The 17,810-nt window shown below is 50.1% G+C and overlaps 1 long non-coding RNA gene across 3 annotated transcripts in view; it reads right to left on the bottom strand.

Annotated features, from left to right (window-relative positions):
• The window catches only part of LOC141172924 (uncharacterized), a 47,900-nt gene that overhangs the window by 6,769 nt on the left and 23,321 nt on the right, over positions 1-17,810 (bottom strand). For 2 of the 3 annotated variants that reach the window (XR_012252550.1, XR_012252551.1), the window contains one exon: positions 16,395-17,268. The exons of the other annotated variant lie outside the window; for it this stretch is intronic. This is a non-coding gene — a long non-coding RNA (uncharacterized lncRNA). Of the gene's footprint in view, positions 1-16,394; positions 17,269-17,810 lie in introns of those variants that run through there. 3 annotated transcript variants of the gene reach the window in all.

Raw genomic sequence — 17,810 nt, 5'->3', positions numbered from 1 at the left:
TGGAGCTGATGGTGACTCAGCAGAGTTGGTTCAGCTCTCCACCGGCAGAGCTTAACTCCAGGGCTGTGGATGGTGATTTTATGAGGTAGATGTTATTGGTGCTGTGTAATGCAGGGCTGGTGATGGCACAGCAATAATTCAAGGACACAGTGGGGTGCAGTCTTCAGGTTTTACTCACAGTTGTTCAATTCTCCAGGTTACAAGGGCCAGTGTGTAACCTCCCATGTCGTCCTATGTCCTCCAGGGTAGGGATCCAGCTATCTCTCAGGTACCTCAGGAGCACTTAAAACGGGACCCCGTTCTATGTACCTTTCCTGGTCATCTTCCCTGCACTGGTTCTCGCCCTCCTGCCCTGTGCCTCACAATCAGTGTCCCAAGCCAGTGGCCTCGGGCGACGTGCAGTCCCCTGGACCCTATGCGGCCACCTTTTCGGCGATGTAATTGTGGATGTTGGCTGCAGCACCTTGAAAATGCAGCAGCCTCCGGTTATCTATCTGAGCCTGGTTGCTCTCCACTAGTTAGGGGCCGGTCCCCTTCTGTGGCCTGATCCCTCCACGTCCGTGTGGATTCGGGCGCACGGGTGGCTTCCTGCACTCACTGTGCCCCTGGGATCCCCTCTGTCTTCCTCTGGAGCTCTTCTCGCTGCTCCCGTCCTCTCTCAGTCTCTCCTCTTGGGCCTCTCAGACTAGGCCCTGCTCCTTTCTCCACTCCTCCTGAGCAGAGCTCCTCCAGAGCTCCTGCTCCCAGCTCTCTCTCCTCTGTACTGGGCTGACTGAACTGTCTGCTTCTAGATAGTTCCCTTCCTTTTTATACTCCTACTGACGATGCTTCCCTGACCTACTTCCTCCACCCACCTCCTCTACCTAGTTCCACCCTCCAGCTAGGGACCAGGGACTGTGCTCTCCCTTAGGAGCAATCACTCCCTTCCCTTCTGAAGTGGAGTGTATTGGATGTGGGTGTGTGGGTCCAGGGTAGTACTCCATCCTTACCTGAGAGTGGGGTACCACACCTCTGGGTGAGATGCAGTACCTCTGTAGCGACTGAAGCCGCAGAGGCGCCATATACACAAGCAAGAGTCCCGTTCAAGTGCACCCAAGTTATCTGAGAGTTGGCTGGATCACTTCCCAGGAGAACACAGGACAACGTGGAAGGTTATAACCAGTTTCAGCGGTAACCTGGAACTGCCTAAGAACTGTGAGTAAAGCCTGAAGACTGCACCCCACTGTGTCCTTGATTTATTGCTGCGTCACCGGCCCTGCATTACTCTGTCCCTGCCAACAACATCTACCTCATCAAGTCCTATATACTGCCCGGGGCTTAGCTCTGCCCGTGGAGAGCTACACTATCTCTGCTGTGTCACCATCAGCCCCAGTGGATCTGCACCGCAGCGGCGGCCCCCTACAGCCGCATACCACGGGTGGCGTCACAAATCTTTATTCCCCAATTTACTTTATATCTGGCTTTAGTGACCGCCCTGGGCCACGGACTGGGTCACTGCCACCATGACTACTCCAAAAAGGACCGGCCACCGAGTACCCCACGGCCCCAGGGGGCGCGTCAACTTTGGCGTCATGAACAGGATGAACTGACCCGTTACAACGGGTCCCGTGCACCTATAGACTGTGCTTGTTACCGAGTAGTGGCGCCCGTCCCAGAAGAGCGGGTGCCATTATGTGTGTGCAAAAGGACGAAAAGAAGCCTCCCATCATGGGCCGAGTTCTGGAATGGCTCCAAAACGGAGCCCACCCCATGCACCTGCGGCCATATACTTAGACTTGTCCATCAAGCTGGTGGAGCCGCCCCCTGGTGTGGCCTACAGCAAGCTGGAGTGGAACCGCCCCCGAAAGGGGAGAGGAGAAGAAAAACCTTGGAGACAGGGCAAGGCCACAGGTGGAGGAGTCAGAATGCACCCGGCCGGCGCCATGGAAGGAAGTGATGACCAGACTCCCGCTCATGGCCTGCAGGAGACTCCCCCCTTAACCTGAAGGGGGTCCTGAGTCAATTACCCTCCGAGGACATGGGGTTCCTGCGCACCGAGGTGCAGGAGCTGGGGTGGCGGATGGAGGAGGCAGGTTGCATGGTGGAAGGACGAGCTGCTGGAAAAGCTTACCTGGCAGTGGCCAACGCCCAGTCCTGCCACCAGCACCCCAGCCCCGGCGGGGCCTGTCTTGAGCCCAGAGGAGACGCGCAGCACCAAAGCAACAGTAAGCGCAGGTAACAGCAGCGCCCCTGCCCCGGGCACCGACGACACCCTCCTAGGCTCCCTAGAGGAACCATCTGCCCCTGCACCCGGCTGGGTGTACAGGCGTGCAAGGTGGGACTGGTCCACACGGGTCGAGGACCAACAAAAAGCCCCTTTAGTGAGTGCCCACACCAGCGCCCCAAGTTGCCTCGCCAGAGGAGAGGAGTACAGGTGGGAAAACCCGGAGGGCAACCTCATGGGATTCCCCAGGGAGACCCAAGCGGAGGCCCTGCGGAGGGAGGAGTACTGCCGGTGACAACTCTGAAAGCTAGAGGCGAGAACGGTGGGTGCAGTGGGAGGCGATGGAGGCCCGTAATATGCAGGCCAAGACCCGGGCCCGCAAAGCCAAGCCCGCCAAGCAGAGTATCCACACAGAAGGTACCGTGGTGAAATTCGACCTAGAAGGAGGTTGGGGCTTTATCCGGGAGCCTAAGGTAGCCACGGACCTATTTGTAACCGGCGTGATGGGAAGTCCCACCTACAACAGGGACACCCGGGACGGGATCTGTACCCCGGAGACAGAGTCACCTGCACCCGTCACCGTGGAGAACGTGGGTGATACACCCTGAATGTGCACAGAGTGGAGGAGGAGGACGTACCCCTGCCATCAGAGGCTGATGACCCGGCAGGGCCATCTAGTAGTGACTAGAGATGAGCGGTGTTCGACTAGAACTGTTCGCCAATCTCAAATTCGAGCTGTTTTGGGCGGTGTTCGAGTTGTTCGACGAACCCGAACGATTTGCAAAAAATTCGGCTGTTCGAGGTTATGTTCGATAACTGTTCGTGCACCAAAAGCGTGTCCTGCATGTCTGGCGCTATTTAGAGCACCAATCATGCAGGGATTGTCTGCCACTCACTGTAATGCCACAGCCATGGTGGTTGTGGCATTACAGTGATTGCCCAAATCGATGGGAACAGTGCCAACAGTGAAACATGAAAAGCCGGCAATTCAGCAGCGGCATACACCTGTACCCGACAATTTAGAACCGAAAGAATAGAGCTTCACACATAGATTAGATAGATATAAACAGGTCAGCCACATATATACGAAGTACAGTGAAAGTGCTGCTTACTGTACTTGTCATTTAGCGTAAAGGATTTATCAAAAAAAATAATAGTGTTTTCATGCACCGTCTCTTTAAAAAAGCCGGCCGGCAATTCAGCAGCGGTACCCGACAATTTAGAATAGAAAGAATAGAGAATCACACATAGATTAGATAGATAGAAACATGTCAGTCACATATATATGAAGTACAGTGACAGTGCTGCTTACTGTACTTGTCATTTAGCGTAAAGGATTTATCAAAAAAAATAATAGTGTTTTCATGCACCGTCTCTTTAAAAAAGCCGGCCGGCAATTCAGCAGCGGTACCCAACAATTTATAACAGACAGAATAGAGCTTCACACATAGATTAGATAGATAGAAACATGTCAGTCACATATATATGAAGTACAGTGATAGTGTTGGTTACTGTACTTGTCATTTAGTATTAAAACAAAGGATTTATTATTAAAAAAATTGGCGTGGGGTTCCCCTTAATTTTAGGCTCTAGCGGAGGTTAAGCAGACGGCTGGGGCAGATGTTTGAAGCCTGGGAAGGGGGTAATACCCACGGAGCTTCCCAGGCTACTAATATCAGCCCCCAGCTGAATACATAGCCTTTACTAGCTATTAAAATGGGGGACCCCCCAAAAAAAATGACGTGGGGTCCCCCCTAATTTAATAGCTAGCAAAGGCTAGGCAGACAGCTGGGGGCTGATATTAATAGCCCAGGAAGGGAGCCATGAATATTGGCCCCCTCCCAGGCTAGAAACACCAGCCGTCAGCCGCCCCAGAAATGGCGCATTCATAGGATGCGCCAATTCTGGCACTTAGCCTCGCTCTTCCACGCTGCCCTGGTGCGGTGGCAGGGGGTAATAGGGTTGGGGTTGATGTCAGCTTATAATGCCAGCTGACATCAAGCCCAGGTTAGTAATGGAGAGGCGTCTATAAGACACCCCCATTACTAACCCCATAGTCAAAGTTAAAAAAAACACAAACACCCAGAAAAAAGTCCTTTAATTGAAATAAAGACACAATCCTTTATTGTTCTAAATTAAACCATACTTACCGTCACGCCCATTCCAGCTGAAGCCAACGATCTCCTGCAATAAAAGAAAAATAATAAAGCAACCTCATCCTTACCTTTCCATGGTTCCCACGACAGCTTCAGCTCTGCTACATCGAGATGACAGGCTGGACCGCAGCAGAACGCTGGCATCCAGCCTCTCATCCCGCAGACACTGAGAAGCGCAGCCTTGCTTGCGCTGCTCAGCGTCTCTCTGTGACGACATCCAGATGAGCCGAGTTCATGTCCAATGAACTCGGCTCACCTCATGCACGTCACTGACAGCGTGGGAAAATTCTCACGCTGAAGCGGTGAGTGCAGGAGAATTCTCCCACGCTGTCAGTGACTTGCATAAGGTGAGCTTATGTCCAATGAACTCAGCTCACCTCCTGCACGTCACTGACAGCGTGGGAGAATTCTCCTGCACTCAGCGCTTCAGCGTGAGAATTCTCCCACGCTGAAGCGCTGAGTGCAGGAGAATTTTCCCACGCTGTCAGTGACGTGCATAAGGTGAGCTCATGTCCAATGAACTCAGCTCACCTCCTGCACGTCACTGACAGCGTGGGAGAATTCTCCTGCACTCAGCGCTTCAGTGTGAGAATTCTCCCACGCTGAAGCGCTGAGTGCAGGAGAATTTTCCCACGCTGTCAGTGACGTGCATGAGGTGAGCCGAGTTCATTGGACATTAACTCGGCTCATCTGGATGCCCTCACAGAGAGACACTGCGCTTCTCAGTGTCTGCGGGATGAGAGGCTGGATGGCAGCGTTCTGCTGCGGTCCAGCCTGTCATCTCGATGTAGCAGAGCTGAAGCTGTCATGGGAACCATGGAAAGGTAAGGATGATATTGCTTTATTATTTTTCTTTTATTTCAGGAGATCGTTGGCTTCAGCTGGAATGGGCGTGACGGTAAGTATGGTTTAATTTAGAACAATAAAGAATTGTGTGTTTATTTCAATTAAAGGACTTTTTTCTGGGTGTTGTGTTTTTTTTAAATACTTTACTAGAAATTCATGGTGGTCATGTCTAATATTGGCGTGACCCCATGAATTTCGGGCTTAGGGCCAGCTGATAATGCCAAGCTGGCCCTAACCCCTTTATTACCCAGTGAGCCACCGCATCAGGGCCCTGGATGAGTTGGGTACAGCGCCAGAAGATGGCGCTTCTATGAACGCGCCATTTTCCGGGGTGGCTGCGGTCTGCAATTTGCAGCGGGGGTGGCCCAGAAAGCTTGGGCCTCCCTGCGCTGCGGATTCCAGCCCCCAGCTGCCTAGTTGTACCTGGCTGGACACAAAAACAGGGCGAAGCCCCACGTCAATTGTCTTTAAATTATTTCATGAAATAATTAAGAAAAAAAGGGCTTCCCTATATTGTTGTGTCCGGCCAGGTACAAATAGGCAGCTGGTGGTTGGGGGCAGCCCGTTCCTGCCTGCTGTACCTGGCTGGACACAAATATAGTGCGAAGCCCCACGTCAATTTTTTTTAAATTATTTCATGAATTTCCTGAAATAATTTAAAAAAATTGAAGTGGGGCTTCGCACTATGTTTGTGTCCAGCCAGGTACAGCAGGCAGGAACGGGCTGCCCCCAACCACCAGCTGCCTATTTGTACCTGGCCGGACACAACAATATAGGGAAGCCCTTTTTTTCTTAATTATTTCATGAATTTCATGAAATAATTAAAAAAAATTGAAGTGGGGCTTCGCACTATATTTGTGTCCAGCCAGGTACAGCAGGCAGGAACGGGCTGCCCCCATCCACCAGCTGCCTATTTGTACCTGGCCGGACACAACAATATAGGGAAGGCCTTTTTTGCTTAATTATTTCATGAAATTCATGAAATAATTAAAAAAAAAGTACGTGGGGCTTCGCCCTATTTTTGTGTCCAGCCAGGTACAACTAGGCAGCTGGGGGCTGGAATCTGCAGCGCAGGGAGGCCCAAGCTTTCTGGGCCCCCCCCGCTACAAATTGCAGTCCGCAGCCACCCCGGAAAATGGCGCGTTCATAGAAGCGCCATCTTCTGGCGCTGTACCCAACTCATCCAGGGCCCTGGTGCGGTGGCTCACTGGGTAATAAAGGGGTTAGGGCCAGCTTGGTATTATCAGCTGGCCCCAAGCCCAAAATTCATGGGGTCACGCCAGTATTAGACATGACCGCCATGAATTTCTAGTAAAGTATTTAAAAAAAACACAACACCCAGAATAAAGTCCTTTAATTGAAATAAAGACACAATTCTTTATTGTTCTAAATTAAACCATACTTACCATCACACCCATTCCAGCTGAAGCCAACGATCTCCTGCAATAAAAGAAAAATAATAAACCAACCTCATCCTTACCTTTCCATGGTTCCCACGACAGCTTCAGCTCTGCTACATCGAGATGACTGGCTGGACCGCAGCAGAACGCTGCCATCCAGTCTGTCATCCCGCAGACACTGAGAAGCGCAGGCTTGCTTGCGCTCCTCACTGTCTCGCTGTGACGGCATCCAGATGAGCCGAGGTCATGTCCAATGAACTCGGCTCACCTCATGCACGTCACTGACAGCGTGGGAAAATTCTCACGCTGAAGTGGTGAGTGCAGGAGAATTCTCCCACGCTGTCAGTGATGTGCATGAGGTGAGCTCATGTCCAATGAACTCAGCTCACCTCCTGCACGTCACTGACAGCGTGGGAAAATTCTCCTGCAATCAGCGCTTCAGCGTGAGAATTTTCCCACGCTGTCAGTGACGTGCATGAGGTGAGCCGAGTTCATTGGACATGAACTCGGCTCATCTGGATGTCGTCACAGAGAGACGCTGAGCAGCGCAAGCAAGCCTGCGCTTCTCAGTGTCTGCGGGATGACAGGCTGGATGGCAGCGTTCTGCTGCGGTCCAGCCTGTCATCTCGATGTAGCAGAGCTGAAGCTGTCGTGGGAACCATGGAAAGGTAAGGATGAGGTTGCTTTATTATTTTTCTTTTATTGCAGGAGATCGTTGGCTTCAGCTGGAATGGGCGTGATGGTAGGTATGGTTTAATTTAGAACAATAAAGGATTGTGTCTTTATTTCAATTAAAGGACTTTATTCTGGGTGTTTGTGTTTTTTTTAACTTTGACTATGGGGTTAGTAATGGGGGTGTCTTATAGACGCCTCTCCATTACTAACCTGTGCTTGATGTCAGCTGGCATTATAAGCTGACATCAACCCCAACCCTATTACCCCCTGCCACCGCACCAGGGCAGCGTGGAAGAGCGAGGCTAAGTGCCAGAATTGGCGCATCCTATGAATGCGCCATTTCTGGGGCGGCTGACGGCTGGTGTTTCTAGCCTGGGAGGGGGCCAATATTCATGGCTCCCTTCCTGGGCTATTAATATCAGCCCCCAGCTGTCTGCCTAGCCTTTGCTAGCTATTAAATTAGGGGGGACCCCACATCATTTTTTTTGGGGGGTCCCCCATTTTAATAGCTAGTAAAGGCTATGTATTCAGCTGGGGGCTGATATTAGTAGCCTGGGAAGCTCCGTGGGTATTACCCCCTTCCCAGGCTTCAAACATCTGCCCCAGCCGTCTGCTTAACCTCCGCTAGAGCCTAAAATTAAGGGGAACCCCACGCCAATTTTTTTAATAATAAATCCTTTATTTTAATACTAAATGACAAGTACAGTAACCAACACTATCACTGTACTTCATATATATGTGACTGACATGTTTCTATCTATCTAATCTATGTGTGATGCTCTATCTTTCTGTTCTAAATTGTCGGGTACCGCTGCTGAATTGCCGGCCGGCTTTTTTAAAGAGACAGTGCATGAAAACACTATTATTTTTTTAAATAAATCCTTTACACTAAATGACAAGTACAGTAAGCAACACTATCACTGTACTTATTATATATGTGACTGACATGTTTCTATCTATCTAATCTATGTGTGAAGCTCTATTCTTTCTGTTCTAAATTGTCGGGTACAGATGCTGAATTGCCGGCCGGCTTTTTTAAAGAGACGGTGCATGAAAACACTAATATTTTTTTTAATAAATCCTTTACACTAAATGACAAATGCAGTAACCAACACTGTCACTGTGCTTCTTATATGTGTGACTGACATGTTTCTATCTATCTAATCTATGTGTGATGCTCTATTCCTTCTTGTCTAAATTGTCGGGTACCGGTGTATGCCGCTGCTGAATTTGCCGGCCGGCTTTTTTAAACAGAGTGTCTTCTGAGCAGTTTGTCAGCTTTTGGATACCTTTGCAGGTGTTTTCTATGTGTTTCTATGTGTTTTTGTTTGCCTGCCATTGGTTTTAACGGTGTTCGACGGTGTTCTAAGGTGTTCGACGAACAGTTCGACGAACAGTTCCTCGAACATCCCGGTGTTCGACGAACCGAACCGAACCCGAACACTACGGGGGTGGCTCAACACTAGTAGTGACCATATGCTAACCCGGAGGGAGCACCACCACTGAACTACACTGTGTTCCAAATTATTATGCATATAATATTTTCTGAGATTTTCCCAAATTACCTATATGAATTGCAGTCATTGTAATTTTCCAGTCAAATAACTATTAGAGTACAATTGAAAGGTTTTTGTACAAACTGCCTATGATAACAGTATATTTTTAAAAAAATAAAAAACTCAAACTGCACTTAAAATGCATGTTCCAAATTATTATGCACAGCAGAGTTTTCAACCTTTTCATTTTAATAAAGAACAAAAAAAATTTAATTTTTGAAGTTATAAGCATTAGCAGGTTATTACAGACTGAAATCAACAGTTTTCAACTCAAAACTTTATTCTAGGTGATGTTACATTTGCACAAAGGACCGCTTGTTCGAAAGGAGCTTCTGAACTCTCTCGTCCATTGAATTTGTCAGGTTTTGGATGGTTTCTGCTTCAATTGTTTTGCATGAGGACAGAATACCCTCCCAGAACTGTTGCTTAGATGTGAACTGCCTCCCGCCATCATAGACACTCCTTTTGATGATGCTCCAGAGGTTCTCAATGGGGTTGAGGTCAGGGGAGCATGGGTGCCACACCATAAGTTTGTCCCCTTTTATGCCCATAGCAGCCAGAGATGCAGATGTGTTATGTGCAGCATGAGACGGGGCATTATCATGCATGAAATGATCTCGATGGTCCAGATGGATGGAGTGGAGGATGGCTGGTTGATGTGACGCGCCCCCTGGGCCATATTCTTTAGTGGGAATATCCGGAGCCGGATCAGATGGGGGTTGTAGTCTTCCGAGTGGCTGTGACCCGGTCCGTGCCCAGGGTGTCAAACTCAGTTGTATGTGGCAGTCCTACAGATGTTATAAGTTCTTTATTGTCGACTACGCCACCCGTTGTATTGCGGTCACTATGGCCGCCGCTGCAGCAGGGTCCGCTGAGGCTGATGGTGTAGGTGCAGCTTTTGGTGGTATAACCCCCAACGGGTGGGGTATAGCCTCAGGGGGTCAGGTGCAGAGGATGGGGGTTGTGGTGGTGCAGCATAGGTGTTAAAGGACGACAGAGTCGGGTTGTGCAGTTCAGGGTATTTACTCACTGCTGATGTTCCGGTCACTCCAGCTTCAAGTGACCTCCCGAGCCGTGCTGCGTCCACCAGGTCCTGGATCCAGCCAACCCCCAAGCGAGTCCGGAGCGTGACCCTGAGCTCTCCTTCTGTCCTTTCTCTGGCCGTCCCCACTATTGATCCACCCAGGTCCAGCTCCCTCGGGCCTTCTGTTGGGTGACCCTTGGCCTTGGGTTCCCTGACCCTCCACGTGGTATGCCTTCGTGGTGGATGTGGTGGGTGGCCGTGGCAGACGCTGCCCACGGCCTCCGGTCTCTGGCTGGGGTGTGTTTTTGCCCCCACCAGCTTGGGTTCCGGTACCCTGATGCCGACTCTTCACCCGTGGATTGGATTTGGGGTCTTAGAGTCCTCTCTTTGTCCCCTCTCTGGGTCTTTCCTTCTTTCTCCTCTCTCTCTCTCTGGGACTGCTCTGCTCCTCTTCCTCTGCTCTGCTCTGACAGACTGACTCCTCTGCAGAGACTGACTGACTGACCCTGTTCTTTGATGGTGCCCACCTTATATACACCCTCTATGTGTGAGCTCAGGTGACCAGCACCCAATGAGCTCCTATCTTTACCCAGGCTGCTCCCCCTATCTGCCCCTACACTACTTGGGATGTACCACCCCCCTCCCACTCCAGCCAGGAACAGACTCGGTCGTACCTGCACATTTCTAAGTGGGAGTACCGTCGGCCTGTTCCTCGGAAATGGGATGTGTGTAGTGCATGCAGCCTACCGAGCTCAGTTCCACACTCCATCCTTACCCGGGAGTGGAATATCACACCTCTGGGTTGAGGTGCAATACCTCTGTAGCAGCCGAATCCTCAGGGTGCTACATTCCCCCCTGGTAAATCACAGCACGTCCTCGGGCTGTAAGATAAAAACAACACCAAACATACATTTTTTTTCATAAACATATAAAACATATTAAACAACATATCTTAGCAGATAAAACATTCTCGTCGCCTCAGGCTCCTCCTCCGGTCACTGTGCAACGTGTGACCGGGTAAAGTGCGACAGTCTCTCTGGAAAACTGGTTTTCCTATAAAACCGGTAGGGGGCGCTTTAGGACGCGCAACTATATACAGGGATATGGCCGCTCTCAGTCCTCGGCCAGGTAATGGGAATAGGGATGACCGCTCTCAGTCCTCGGTCAGTGGGATTAAAGGGATAAACGGGTAAACAGTTCACAGATGCTGGTCCCAACGGGGACTATATTAGCAGCAGTAACAGTTTCAGTTTCAGTTTATGGTGCCCCGACGGGCAACTATATACAGCTCCTGCTTCGCTGTACTTAACGACGGCGTCCTCCTGCTCTTTCTTTATTGTTACCTTTGGCTCTAGTTTCAGACCCGTCCGGGTCCTCTTGTTCTTCCTCCTCACACCGCAGCTCTTCCTCCGTCAGGCGATGCACATGGAGGGCGTAGGGTCCTTTGGCACACTTGTGCCGGGTGAAGGTGACCTCGTCCCCGATGTAAAGGTCACGACCTCTGTGTCCCTCCGGTAGGTGGGACTCAACGTCTCTCCTGGTCACGAAGACGTCGCCTAGGGTGCGGTGGTCTCGGATGAAGCCCCACCCATGCTGCATATTAAACTTTATCACAGTCCCGGTGGTGCGGGGACTATGCGCTGCACGGGGGTCTCTCCTGGCCCGGCTCTTCTGCTCCGCGCTCCTTACTTGAGCTTGCTGTTCCCGGACCCGCCTCTCTCTCCGCTCCCTCTCAAAGTCCTCGAGCTGTTGGCGGCAGCACTCAGCACGCTCCGCTGCAGCTGCCCGAGTCTCTTGAGTGAACCCCATGAGATCTTCTCCGGTGGGGTCCCACTCGAACTGCGCTTCTGCTAGCGGGGGCGAGATCCTCTTTACGGGCTTTGGAGCCGGGATCAGGGGTTCATCCAGGGGTCTCTCTCTCCGGAGTCGGGGATGGTGGAACTCCGGTGGCCATATAAATGGCTGCCCATCCGGGCACGTATGCTGGGCGTACAGGTCCTCTCCCAGATGCGGCACTCTTGGTCTTATGGGCGCGGTGGTGTTAGCGCCCGGGTTGCCCGGGCCTTGCGGCCAGGCCTGGGTTATCTGGAAAGTGAAGGGCACCGTAAGGACGGCGGCGCCCTGGGCTACTTGGCCCTGCGACCAGGCCGGGGGCTCCGCGGAGGTAGGGGGCGCTGTTGGTATTGCGGCGCCCGGGGGTACTAGGCCTTGCGACCAGGCTGGTGGTACTTCCTGCTTGGTCACGCTCGGGGTCGAGGCGTGTGACGTCACAGGGGTCGCGGCTCCCGTTTGAGGCCTAGTCTGCGGCGGTGACGTTGCAGCGACGGGCACGGCAGGATAGACTTCGGGCTCTGCGACGGGGAGCTGGGGCAGGTTCGCGGTTTCCCGGTTTGGGGTATAGACGTCCCCTTTACCTGCCTCCACTCGTTCGGCTCCCTTCTCGGCGCCGTCTCCGGCCTTCAGTCCTCCCGCGCCATCCTCAGAGGCGGTCTGTTTCCTCGTCTTGGGTGGCGTGCTCCGCTGACAGGTCTCGGTCTGCTGGGCCATCTCACGGCTCCACTCCGCCAACGTCTCTCGCTGCACCCGGGCCATCCTCCTTGCGAGGCCCTCCAGAGCGGTCTGCGCACACTCCCGGTCTCGGGGAAGCTGTGCTAGGACCTCCACTAGGCCTAGTGGGGTCGTTGTTTCCAGCAGGCTCCTGACCAACGGGTCGGTGCTGCTCTGCTCTCCCTCCTCTGTTTCTAGCAGGCTCCTGGCCAACGGGCCGGTGCTGCTCTGCTTTCTCGCCATCTCCGGGTAAGCTCCTCCGATATTCTTCTCCCGGCTTCTTGCCTCCGGGTGCGCTCGCTCTAGACTGCTCCAGGCGGCACCCATCTTTGTTCTCTCCTTTCGTCTCCTCCCCCTTCGAGGGCGGTCCCGGGGCCACTTGGTGATTGTCAGCTCCAGGGGCAGTTCTTTCACGCTGACAGACACCTCTAGCATCACAGTCTCTGTTGGTGGGGGCGGTTTCCACTTTTGGCGCCATTTTCGGTCCTGGCCCACGATGGGAGGTGGCCTCTCGCCATCCTCTGGCACGCCCATAATGGCGTCCGCTCTGACAAGGCGGGAAACCTTTGGAAATGGCGGGAATCGCTTCCCAGTGGCGGGAAACTCTGCAGATGGCGGGAAAAAGCTGTTAATGGCGGACAACCGGCGGGAATCGACTGGTGATGGGGTCCGATGGCGGGGACCCTCCGGAACCGGCAGGAGACTTCTTTTTGAGGTAAACTCGTTCTTTTCTTCAGGCACGCAGTACCCGGGTGTTGCGGGCACGTAATCCTGCCGACTACGCCAAAGTTGACGCGCCCCCTGGGCCATATTCTTTAGTGGGAATATCCGGAGCCGGATCAGATGGGGGTTGTAGTCTTCCGAGTGGCTGTGACCCGGTCCGTGCCCAGGGTGTCAAACTCAGTTGTATGTGGCAGTCCTACAGATGTTATAAGTTCTTTATTGTCGACTACGCCACCCGTTGTATTGCGGTCACTATGGCCGCCGCTGCAGCAGGGTCCGCTGAGGCTGATGGTGTAGGTGCAGCTTTTGGTGGTATAACCCCCAACGGGTGGGGTATAGCCTCAGGGGGTCAGGTGCAGAGGATGGGGGTTGTGGTGGTGCAGCATAGGTGTTAAAGGACGACAGAGTCGGGTTGTGCAGTTCAGGGTATTTACTCACTGCTGATGTTCCGGTCACTCCAGCTTCAAGTGACCTCCCGAGCCGTGCTGCGTCCACCAGGTCCTGGATCCAGCCAACCCCCAAGCGAGTCCGGAGCGTGACCCTGAGCTCTCCTTCTGTCCTTTCTCTGGCCGTCCCCACTATTGATCCACCCAGGTCCAGCTCCCTCGGGCCTTCTGTTGGGTGACCCTTGGCCTTGGGTTCCCTGACCCTCCACGTGGTATGCCTTCGTGGTGGATGTGGTGGGTGGCCGTGGCAGACGCTGCCCACGGCCTCCGGTCTCTGGCTGGGGTGTGTTTTTGCCCCCACCAGCTTGGGTTCCGGTACCCTGATGCCGACTCTTCACCCGTGGATTGGATTTGGGGTCTTAGAGTCCTCTCTTTGTCCCCTCTCTGGGTCTTTCCTTCTTTCTCCTCTCTCTCTCTCTGGGACTGCTCTGCTCCTCTTCCTCTGCTCTGCTCTGACAGACTGACTCCTCTGCAGAGACTGACTGACTGACCCTGTTCTTTGATGGTGCCCACCTTATATACACCCTCTATGTGTGAGCTCAGGTGACCAGCACCCAATGAGCTCCTATCTTTACCCAGGCTGCTCCCCCTATCTGCCCCTACACTACTTGGGATGTACCACCCCCCTCCCACTCCAGCCAGGAACAGACTCGGTCGTACCTGCACATTTCTAAGTGGGAGTACCGTCGGCCTGTTCCTCGGAAATGGGATGTGTGTAGTGCATGCAGCCTACCGAGCTCAGTTCCACACTCCATCCTTACCCGGGAGTGGAATATCACACCTCTGGGTTGAGGTGCAATACCCCTGTAGCAGCCGAATCCTCAGGGTGCTACAGATGGACACCCCATGCAAACACGGCTACAGCGCTAACAAGGAGGAGGTGGAGTAATGTTTTGGGCTGGAATCATGGGGAGAGAGATTGTCAGCCCTTTTAGGATCCCTGAAGAGGTAAAGATGAACTCCATAATGTATGTTGAGTTTCTAAAACAGCACTTCCTTCCATGGTTCAAGAAGAAGAACCGTGCATTCCGCAGCAAGATCATTTTCATGCATGATAATGCCCCGTCTCATGCTGCACATAACACATCTGCATCTCTGGCTGCTATGGGCATAAAAGGGGACAAACTTATGGTGTGGCACCGATGCTCCCCTGACCTCAACCCCATTGAGAACCTCTGGAGCATCATCAAAAGGAGTGTCTATGATGGTGGGAGGCAGTTCACATCTAAGCAACAACTCTGGGATGGTATTCTGTCCTCATGCAAAACAATTGAAGCAGAAACCATCCAAAACCTGACAAATTCAATGGACGAGAGAGTTCAGAAGCTCCTTTCGAACAAGCGGTTCTATGTGCAAATATAACATCACCTAGAATAAAGTTTTGAGTTGAAAACTGTTTGATTTCAGTTTGTAATAACCTGCTAATGCTTATAATTTCAAAAATGACCATTTTTTTGTTCTTTATTAAAATGAAAAGGTTGAAAACTCTGCTGTGCATAATAATTTGGAACATGCATTTTGAGTGCAGTTTGAGTGTTTTATTTTTTAAAAAATATACTGTTATCATAGGCAGTTTGTACAAAAACCTTTCAATTGTACTCTAATAGTTATTTGACTGGAAAATTACAATGACTGCAATTCATATAGGTAATTTGGGAAAATCTGAGAAAATATTATTTGCATAATAATTTGGAACACAGTGTAATGTATAATAGTTACCCGGTTAAGGACATTATGGTTGTGGACAGTGAACAGCCAGAACTTTTATTGTAACAAGTTAGCACTTCTTAAGGTGCTTCTTGTTGGTTTTATAGACCACTGAACAAAAACCCGTTTGGCGTGGCCGAACACGTGGTCCAACAAGTGGATCAGGTATGTCCTGCAGCCACGCCCAGGGCCTACTTTGGGGGTTTTAGAACGGGTCCCTCATATTGCACTTGAAACAGTGAGATGGACACCCTGATAAGGATCTCACTACAGCCTTATGAACTTACTTGAAAAAAAAGTGATAAAATGTTTTATAGCTGATAAAATGTTATTTAAAGTGATCTTATATTGTTTTATATACCTGGTAGTTATATACCAAACCAAAAAAGATGACGAAACAGAGGCCACTAGTATTTATGCAAACTAATCCAAATTTTATTAGACAATTATAACAAGCACAAAAGGGGAATAAAGGGCACTTGCCTCCTGACGAAGGGAAACCGAAACACGCGTCGGGGCGGTAGCTCCACGTGCACAGCCTCCATCATACACCCTTGTACTAGCCTTTTCTTCTTTGATTCCCTTGTATGTATATACAAGGTTATGGTGACCATTTGATTACTAGATGACTACTCGGACACATGTGTGTGTGTATTGTATTATATAATTATGTATTAGGGGCAGCCTTGAGTTAGATTACATCTTTCCAACCATTTAGGCATATGTACAGGGCTCTGCAGGTATTACATCTTGGTACATCTAGCTATATAATATCCATTGATTGATTACGTTCTCTTATTTGTTATGTGTACAGCCTACCTGGCAGGCTCAAAATTGGGCATACACTACCGTTCAAAAGTTTGGGGTCACCCAGACAATTTTGTGTTTTCCATGAAAACTCATACTTTTATTTATCAAATGAGTTGCAAAATGATTAGAAAATATAGTCCAGACATTGACAAGGTTAGAAATAATGATTTTTATTAGAAAGAATAATTTTCTCAAACTTTGCTTTCATCAAAGAATGCTCCCTTTGCAACAATTACAGCATTGCAGACCTTTGGCATTCTAGCTGTTAATTTGCTGAGGTAATCTTGAGAAATTTCCCCCCATGCTTCCTGAAGCCCCTCCCACAAGTTGGATTGGCTTGATGGGCACTTTTTTGGTACCATACGGTCAAGCTGCTCCCACAACAGCTCAATGGGGTTGAGATCTGGTGACTGCGCTGGCCACTCCATTACAGATAGAATACCAGCTGCCAGCTTCTTCCCTAAATAGTTCATGCATAATTTAGAGGTGTGCTTTGGGTCATTTCTCCTGTTGTAGGATGAAATTGGCTCCAATCAAGCGCTGTCCACAGGGTGTGGCATGGCGTTGCAAAATGGAGTGATAGCCTTCCTTATTCAAAATCCCATTTACCTTGTACAAATCTCCCACCAGCACCAAAGCAACCCCAGACTATCACGTTACCTCCACCATGCTTGACAGATGGCGTCAGACACTCTTCCAGCATCTTTTCAGTTGTTCTGCGTCTCACAAATGTTCTTCTATGTGATCCAAACACCTCAAACTTTGATTCATCTGTCCATAAAACTTTTTTCCAATCTTCCTCTGTCCAATGTCTGTGTTCTTTTGCCCATATTAATCTTTTCCTTTTATTAGCCAGTCTCAGATATGGCTTTTTCTTTGCCACTTTGCCCTGAAGGCCAGCATCCCGGAGTCGCCTCTTCACTGTAGACGTTGACACTGGTGTTTTGCTTGTACTATTTAATGAAGCTGCCAGTTGAGGAGCTGTGAGGCATCAATTTCTCAAACTAGAGACTCTAATGTCCTTGTCTTGTTGCTCAGTTGTGCAGCAGGGCCTCCCACTTCTCTTTCTACTCTGGTTAGAGCCTGTTTGTGCTCTTCTCTGAAGAGAGTAGTACACACCGTTGTAGGAAATCTTCAGTTTCTTGGCAATCTCTCGCATGGAATAGCCTTCATTTCTAAGAACAAGAATAGACTGTTGAGTTTCACATGAAAGTTCTCTTTTTCTTGCCATTTTGAGAGTTTTATAGAACAAACAAATGTAATGCTCCAGATTCTCAACTAGCTCAAAGGAAGGTCAATTTTATAGCTTCTCAAATCAGCCAAGCTGTTTTCAACTGGGCTAATATTCTTGTGCAAGGGTTTTCTAGGGTTTTCTAAACATCCACTAAACTTCTTACACAGTTATCAAACACAATGTACCATTAAAACACTGGAGTGGTGGTTGTTGGAAATGGGCCTCTATACACCTATGTAGATATTGCAATAAAAACAAGACGTTTGCAGCTAGAATAGTCATTTACCACATTAACAATGTATAGAGTGTATTTCCGATTCATTTAATGTTAGCTTCATTGAAAAAAAATGTGCTTTTCTTTCAAAAATAATGAAATTTCTAAATGACCCCAAACTTTTGAACGGTAGTGTATATATATATACATATACATACAAGCTTATGGCAGCTGCTACGTGGTGCTATCCTTATGGTTTAAACCATTTG

This window comes from Phyllobates terribilis, unplaced genomic scaffold (genome assembly GCF_046119375.1).
Source record: "Phyllobates terribilis strain yellow unplaced genomic scaffold, ASM4611937v1 Scaffold_1__5_contigs__length_1240528914, whole genome shotgun sequence".
Lineage (NCBI taxonomy): Eukaryota > Metazoa > Chordata > Amphibia > Anura > Dendrobatidae > Phyllobates > Phyllobates terribilis.
The sequence above is the reverse complement of the archived record's forward strand: the minus strand, read 5'-3'. Positions and strand labels throughout refer to the sequence as shown.